Source organism: Poecilia reticulata, chromosome 20 (genome assembly GCF_904066995.2).
Source record: "Poecilia reticulata chromosome 20, P_reticulata-male-v2, whole genome shotgun sequence".
Classification (NCBI taxonomy): domain Eukaryota; kingdom Metazoa; phylum Chordata; class Actinopteri; order Cyprinodontiformes; family Poeciliidae; genus Poecilia; species Poecilia reticulata.
In genome coordinates this window covers 26553766-26562761 of record NC_088849.1, presented here as the reverse complement: position 1 = coordinate 26562761, position 8996 = coordinate 26553766, and the positions used below count along the sequence as shown (strand labels likewise).

The 8996-nt window shown below is 42.6% G+C and overlaps 1 protein-coding gene across 1 annotated transcript in view; it reads left to right on the top strand.

The window, feature by feature from the left end:
• Positions 1–3162: 3162 nt before the first annotated feature.
• The window catches only part of LOC103456963 (sodium channel protein type 5 subunit alpha-like), a 167256-nt gene continuing 161422 nt past the window's right edge, over positions 3163–8996 (top strand). The window contains exon 1 of the mRNA XM_081601625.1: positions 3163–4486. The gene's annotated coding sequence lies outside the window, so the exon portion shown is untranslated. The remainder of the gene's footprint in view (positions 4487–8996) is intronic.

Below are 8996 nucleotides of genomic sequence, written 5' to 3'. Positions count from 1 at the left end.
GAATAAATGTAGGAAATATGCATTTCCAACATACATAAAATGTTGTACTTACATATAATATCCGCATGAGGGCGCTGTTGTAAAATCCCATGTAAAACCCCCGTCAACAAATTCCGACTCTTATCTTTTAAAAGAAAATAAAAATGCAGGTGTTTTCTGCATGTTATGAGACCAGATAAATAAAAAATGATGATTAATCTGGACCCGCTGTATTTGACAGAATCTGGACCCAGAACCAGAACCCGGTCATTTCCTCTGGACGTTTTCCTGCATTTTTATTTGCTGATTTCATGATCAAAATGTATTTTTACGAGTCTCTGCTGAATAGTTCCAACCTTCACATTATTTCTGTCTTCACATGAAAAATGGATGAACAGGTTGTCATAATATGTCAGGATATTTCTATTGTTTCTGTTTCTGTTCTGGTAAATTCCTCCCAGGTGAGTTTAAACGTCAAGCATCAGATCAACCAGCTTTTAATGTTATCATCCCGTTAACAGAGGAGCTGGAGGCACAAACCAAATGGACGGTAACCTTTGAAGCAGGTGTTGCGTTCCATCTTTTAGTTTTCCCATTACATTTTTTCCTTCCACTCATCTTTCCTCAGCCCAGTTGGATGCGGGCAGCCATCTTTAGAAGCAGCTACTGTTGGACAACTGTCATGTCAGCCGTCTCCCTTTTTCATTTAATGCACAAATGTAACATTTTTCCACTAAGTTACAAAAATAAATAAATAAACTCTGTTTTTGGGAAAATCCGCTTGAAGCCCGACTTGATTCCAGCTATAGTACCTAAAGACAAACAGCAGGGGGAGACAAAAGCTGTCCAGGTTGTGGATTGAACTGTAAAATAATGTTTATGGACACAAAACGTCACATAAGCACTGCTTCTACTGTGATGCATGAATAAATGTAGAATATTATGAAGTTCCTGATGTTTATTTTATGTTTTTGTTTTATTTATTCTTGGATGACTTGGAACTTTAAATGTCTGCAGTTTATACTGTCATGATTTGTGGTGGTGATGGTGGTGAGGGAGAACGGCGTTGGACCCAGGTGGAGAGGTCAGTGATGGTTTACTGGAGGACAAACGGTCCAGGGTCCGGCAGCACAGGCAGGTTCACACTGGGAACAGAGAATCAGCCGAGAGCAGCAGACAGGAGACGGGACGACTAACCTGAGACTATCGGCACAGACAGCAGGCAACAAACGACAAGGACCCGACAGAAACAGAGACATAGACAGAAACAGAGTCAGAGACAGAAACAGAGACATAGACAGAAACAGAGTCAGAGACATAGACAGAAACAGAGACAGAAACAGAGACATAGACAGAGACATAGACAGAAACAGAGTCAGAGACAGAAACAGAGACATAGACAGAAACAGAGTAAGAGACAGAAACAGAGACATAGACAGAAACAGAGTCAGAGACATAGACAGAAACAGAGACAGAAACAGAGACAGAAACAGAGACAGAAACAGAGACATAGACAGAGACATAGACAGAAACAGAGTCAGAGACAGAAACAGAGACATAGACAGAAACAGAGACAGAAACAGAGACATAGACAGAAACAGAGACATAGACAGAAACAGAGACAGAAACAGAGACATAGACAGAAACAGAGACATAGACAGAAACAGAGTCAGAGACATAGACAGAAACAGAGACAGAAACAGAGACATAGACAGAAACAGAGTCAGAGACATAGACAGAAACAGAGACAGAAACAGAGACATAGACAGAGACATAGACAGAAACAGAGTCAGAGACAGAAACAGAGACATAGACAGAAACAGAGACAGAAACAGAGACATAGACAGAAACAGAGACAGAAACAGAGACATAGACAGAAACAGAGACAGAAACAAAGACAGAAACAGAGACATAGACATAGACAGAGACATAGACAGAGACATAGACAGAAACAGAGACAGAAACAGAAACAGAGACATAGACAGAAACAGACACAGAAACAGAGACATAGACAGAGACATAGACAGAGACATAGACAGAAACAGAGACAGAAACAGACACAGAAACAGAGACATAGACAGAAACAGACACAGAAACAGAGACATAGACAGAGACAGAAACAGAGACATAGACAGAAACAGAGACAGAAACAAAGACAGAAACAGACACAGAAACAGAGACATAGACAGAGACAGAAACAGAGACATAGACAGAAACAGAGACATAGACAGAAACAGAGACAGAAACAGAGACATAGACAGAAACAGAGACAGAAACAGAGACATAGACAGAAACAGAGACAGAAACAAAGACAGAAACAGAGACATAGACATAGACAGAGACATAGACAGAGACATAGACAGAAACAGAGACAGAAACAGAAACAGAGACATAGACAGAAACAGACACAGAAACAGAGACATAGACAGAGACATAGACAGAGACATAGACAGAAACAGAGACAGAAACAGACACAGAAACAGAGACATAGACAGAAACAGACACAGAAACAGAGACATAGACAGAGACAGAAACAGAGACATAGACAGAAACAGAGACATAGACAGAGACATAGACAGAAACAGAGACAGACAGAAACAGACACAGAAACAGAGACATAGACAGAAAAGAGACAGAAACAGAGACATAGACAGAGACATAGACAGAGACAGAAACAGAGACAGAAACAGAGACATAGACAGAGACAGAAACAGAGACATAGACAGAGACATAGACAGAAACAGAGACAGAAACAGAGACATAGACAGAAAAGAGACAGAAACAGAGACATAGACAGAAACAGAGACAGAAACAGAGACATAGACAGAAACAGAGACATAGACAGAAACAGAGACAGAAACAGAGACATAGACAGAAACAGAGACATAGACAGAGACAGAAACAGAGACAGAAACAGAGACATAGACAGAAACAGAGACAGAAACAGAGACAGAAACAGAAACAGAGACATAGACAGAAACAGAGACATAGACAGAAACAGAGACATAGACAGAAACAGAGACAGAAACAGAGACATAGACAGAAACAGAGACATAGACAGAAACAGAGACATAGACAGAAACAGAGACATAGACAGAAACAGAGACATAGACAGAAACAGAGACATAGACAGAAACAGAGACATAGACAGAGACAGAAACATAGACAGAAACAGAGACAGAAACAGAGACATAGACAGAAACAGAGACAGAAACAGAGACATAGACAGCAGGTGGACTTAAACACACAAAGAATCAAGGGGAGGACAGGACAACAGAGACATTACCCGGAAAATAAACACAGAACCCGACAAATACAAATAAAAACAGATGGCAGCAGAAGCAATGACAAATGCTATAAAACAAGAAATAAAATAAAAATAATAAAGAAACTGGGAAAACGTTTATAGATGCTAAATTTAAAAATAAAAGAACATGTAAGAGGACACAAAATGAAGACAAACACGGAAAGTTAAAGCTACTACAAAAAAACAAAAAGAAAAAAGTAAAAAACAGTTAAAAAAGATGATAAAGGTTACAGATATGAGAATTAAAAAGAAATAAAATCCAATAAGATGAAGAGTAAAAAAGAAACAAATCAAGAAATAAGAACTAAATTAAAAAAAAAATAAAAATAAAGAAAAAAAAACAAAAAACGTTAACGTTATAACAGTCACTAGAATAAAAAGTAATAAAAACAAAGGAAAGGAAAAGCTCAGAAGTTAAACTGCGGACTGACTCGGTCCGGTTCTTCTTCTCCAAGCTGCGGTCCGGTGGGTCAGACAGGAGGCGCTCTGCTCCAGAGGAGTTCTGGTTCTGAAGAACCGATAAAGTCCAGAGACCCTGCGGCTCCTTCATGTTTCCTGGTTCGGGAGGAAACTCAGCCTAAACTCTCCAAGCCGTCTCCGGTCATCCCAGCGCGAGAAAAACGGGATTTATGTCCTAGCCTCGCGATACTCTCCTCCCACCGCGCTCTCTCTCCTCCCGCACCGGGGGCGATCAAGCGGCGGGGATGACGGGAGAGTGTCCGGACAGCCCCAGCAGCCCGCGGACGCCCCGACACGCACCAAGCCCTGCGCTCCGTCTGCACTCAGCGCGGCTCCGGTTCTCCTGCCGCGGACGGAAATCTGACCCGGGAACCTCCGGAACCAGCGCGGGACTTCCTACCTGTCCAGCCATCAGCTGCCCGACTCCCCGCTGAGGACCCGCGGACACCCGGCCGCCTGTTTCTGGAGTTACCGGAGTTTTTGTGCGGGGCGATGCGGGAGCGGGCGGAGTGAAGCCGCCCGCCCGGTGCGCACTGCCTGTTCCCGGGTGGAGAGGCGCGCAGCTCCCCGCCGCTCCTCTTCATCACTGCTTCTTCATCTGTTTGGATTTTAACCCCGCGGGTCGGCCGGAGCTGTCCGCCCATGGATCCGCCGCTCCGCGCCTCCTGTGCGGGTCAGTGAGCGGGACGCAGCGGGATGTTGTGATTTAAACCCGCAGCTTTTACCGCAGGACTTTCACATGTAAGTAACCGCTTTTATTCTCCTCATTCCGGCTGCTGAGGCGGCGCGAACTCTGACCTTTGGGCTCATCCTGCAAACTAAAATCAGCAGAAATTTAGAAATATTCGCTTTTATTTTGCGTTTTGTTTCCTGATGGAAGTTTAAAAATCGCTTAAAGCAGAAAAATCCAACAGAATCAAACTTTTACGCACAGAAATGGGTTTTCATCTGAAACGTCTCCAGCCCGGACTGCGGTTCCGGTTCGGACTCAGTCAAGGCGCTGGGTCTCCTGCGCAGCTCCGAGCCTCTCCTGAGACTCGGTTCCTACGCGACCGAGCCCAGCCGCGCCGTGCTGGGCCGAGCCGAGCCGCGCCGAACCGCCGCTCTTTCCATTAATTAAGCGGCTGTTTGTTTGCGCTTCTGCTCGTCACTTTCTGGCCTGTTTACGTCTCCAAGCGGACAAACTTCTGCTTTTAGGTCCTGATTTCCATAAGCTGACATTTACTGAGGTCCGGGAATATTCATACCTAATGTGACAAACCGCTGGGCTGAGCAGAGGCGGCTGTGTTTATCCTGTAGGTGAATATTCTTCAGGTGTTTCTGGGCAGAAATGATCAAATCCTGCTTTAAAATAACAAAGATGAAATGAGTACATTTCTTCCTAGAAAATGTGTGTTTCATGTTGAATTCTTGGCCGTTTATTCATGACTGAAGCTGATTTGTTTTGCTGTTGGCAGAAGAAGTGAAGCGTACAGGCTGACCTTTAACCTTCTACATGTTTCATGTCTGCAGCCTCTTTTTATTTGTCACATAAGACGAAACAGAAGCTGCAGAAATATTCATATTTACATTTTATTAACTGATAAATCAGGTAAAGATCTAATCATTTCTGTGCACAAGCATCAGTTATTTTTCATAAATCTATATAATTACTTTATCTGTGCAGCTCCAGATAATCTGTTAATATTGTCATATTTTATGCAATCATTACATATTTCCCTTAATCTGACCTTCTATTATATAACAGATTTATAAATGCTGATATTTTGCCTCTTCTTATAAATAAAAATTGAAGAAACGAGTTTCATTTCAGCTAACATTAAAGGTTTAGCTGCTGTTTTATTCTGACAGTAGAAATAAGCAGATTTGTGTAAAATTAGCAGTTTTTCTGTATTTAAGCTGCTGGGAAACAAAATCGTTTCTCCAAAATGTTGCTTGGTTTTCCTCCGTCTCGACTCCGAGGCGGCCCGGTTTGTCCGGATCCATCCGGTGGGAGAATCCCGACGGGAATGTTTCCCTTCAGGTGGAGCAGTAAGGAGACGTCCGTTAGGATGAAAACGGAGCAGAGAAAACACGATGTGACGACCGTAAACAGCCCGGACTCCCGCTCCGCTCCGCTCCCACTCCGTCCCTCTCAGTCTGGATCTGAATCCACGTCAGGAAAACCGATCCTGATGCTTTCAGGGTGGAGGAATATTTTGAAAGGTTGGGATTGTTTCTGAGTTTCTCCAGTCTTTGCTCTGACTCATGTTTTGTTTTTATGATAATTCAGAATTTTATGCCTTTTTCTGTTTGGAGATTAGAGAGAAAAACACAGATTTATCAAAGTAACATGAATCTGTGAGTGATTTCAGTCAATTTGAGGTTTGATTATTATTTCAGAACAGATTTATGATGCAGATATAAAAAATAAACCCAGAGCCTGAAGAAAACAACCTGACGCAAACAGAGTTTCATTTTTAGTTGCTGTTATTCTGTAATTGGTCCTACAATTATACCAGCTGATGAATAAACCCGATTATGTGTCACGTTGAGTCACATTATGATACACTGGCTTAATGCATTGTATCGAATTTTCCCCTGTTATGATATTACTAACAAAGTATCAAATTGCATCACATCATATGTATCACATTCTACTGAATCATATCGTCACGTTGAATCAGTTCATTCAACGTTCATCCAGGTTAATGAAAACATTCATTCTTTCATAATTCAAAGCTTTTATTCTATTATTTTGTCTACTTACTTGTGGATGGTCTAATAGAAAATCGGCTCGTATCTTTAGTTCAATCTTTGGTGTAAATTCCGCTGATCATAGTTCCGTTTGAAGCGAGTGGAGAGCCACATGTTACATATCTGGTTCCCACAACATCTCCACAGCTCCAAGAACACAAAGCAGTGGCTCAGTGTTCACCTTGAAGGAAAATGTTGCTGCAGCTGCTCTTCTATGTGAGGCGGCGACGATTCGAGGACCTCCATTTTAAAAACGCCTCCATGCTTCGTTAAATTACGTTTTACTCTCTAGCGCTGTGTTCCAGCCGGACGATTATTAGTGTTGCGCAAAGCTCTTACTTCCGCCAATGCTAATGCGATTAGCAGCTATGGACGGAGACGGAAAGAAGCGCCGCTAAGAAAGAGACAGAAAATGTCGAAAGTGAGGAATCATTTCTAACTAAATGGAAAAGGAAACACAGCAGGAAACATCCGGTGCACAGCAGGAAACATCCGGTTCGCTGTGAGCTCGTTCGCTTCCGCTAACAGGTGACGTAACTTTTATCAGTACAACGACCAACATTTTGGCTAACTTTACTGTTACTAACTGGTCATCAAGAGTAAAGAAGTGACAAAAAAAAAAGATTAGAAATGTATATCTTCTAAGTTGATATGGAAGGTGATATTTGAATCGTTTTGCATTTTAAACAATACAGTTTTCTTATTAAAACAATTACTGGCATTTTCTCATCTATATTAAGTAGCTACCAGAGAACGGCACCATTTCTTATTCATTGTCAGAATAATCGATAGATAACTTGATACAATAATCGTTTACAACAGTCCGACTTCTGTTTGATCGATAATTTTCCCTAAAAATTCGTTGTAAATGTTTAATTCATTTCCAAACAGCTTTTTCTCACCTCATGTAGAAAATGGCGGTCAGTTACGCTAATGAACGTGACCATAAAGAGATTTCCGGATAATGAAACATATTGTATGTAAAGTTTGGTTCACAGGCGCGATTTTTATGCCGATTTCTGTCAGAGAATCTTAAAGACGCCGATTATCGGGATGCTCTAAAAACCGTCATGAGGACATTCATGCCGGGGATATTTTTTTTGTGTGTTTTTTCCTGTTGAATATTGTTCTAAAACTATAGCCGTTGCTTCTAAATCGTCGGCCATGTTTGTTTACACTGAAATCACGTTTGATCCCGCGACGTTTTGCGAGATTTTCAGCTTGACATCGCGGGAGAAATCGGTCCGCGTGTGGCTCTGGACCAAACCTGTTATTTCTGGTTTTTTCGTCATGTTTGGTGTCCCTCAGGTTTCAAACATGATTTTAAGACAATTCCAAGGTATAAAGTGATGTAGATAATTTTTCTTTTCTAAATCCCATCAAGCTTTAGAGTTAAAAACAGACTAAAACAATGAAGTAATGCGGCGACAATCCAAGAAACTCCATCAGATTTACAGAGGAACTAAAAGTGTTTGGGGTTTTTTCATTAAAATCTCAGCTTTGGTTTATTGAAGCTTGTAAATCCAGTGTAGGTCATTTTTCCTACCATCCCAGCGGGATTACTGTGGCTAAGCTGTCCCTCTCCCAGGTGAGCGGTGGGCGGGGCCTGCTGGCCTCAGGTGCCGCTGCGGTGGCAGGATTTAAATAAAGTTGTGGAAAAGAAGAGGCGCGTGGTTTCCAGATCTGCTGCGAACCGTCAGCAGCTGCTGTCAACCTGCCACAGGTGTGTGTGTGTGTGTGTGTGTGTGTGTGTGTGTGTGTGTGTGTGTGTGTGTGTGTGTGTGTGTGTGTGTGTGTGTGTGTGCCTGAGTTTGCATGTGTGTGGACGCATCTCAGAGTGTTTGTTCAGAGCAGCAGAGCTGAACGTTTATAATGCAGACAGCAGCAGCTGCTTGTGCAGATCTGAGATCAGATTCCTGCTTTTATCTGAGCAGCGGAGCAAACTGACCACACAGGTTCTGGTGACGGTCCCAGCCGGTTCTCTGGTCCTGGCTGTGGCTGTCAGGAGGCTAAGCGTGGTGAGAGGTTTTCCTGGAACTGCAGCAGGAAGTTCCTCGTAATGTTTGTCGCCTCCAGGAGCGTCTGGGTGAAACCGCGGCGTTTCGCTCTGCTCTCCAGCTGATGGCCGACCAGAGCCTGGATATCCCGCCCGGACCGGATCGGGTTCCTCTCAGGCTGCTGCTGCTGCTTCAGAGGCTCAAAGCTTCATGAGGAGTTTAGATTTAATTACTTTATGATTTTCAGTTTTTCTTTTGTTCATTTTAGCTGCAAAAATCAAACGGCCACTTTTCATTCCTGCAGATTTACAGGATTTCAGTTAAAACAGAACGTAGTGAAACATCTTTCTGCAATGACAGATCTATGATTTACTGAAACGTCCGTCCGTCTTAATGATGTTTATCCAGCGATGTTGTGGTGATTTTCTCCTCAGGGAGACAATAAGTGTGTTAGATTTCCTCTGAGTGTGTGTGTGTGTGTGTGTGTGTGTGTGTGTGTGTGTGTGTGTGTGTGTGTG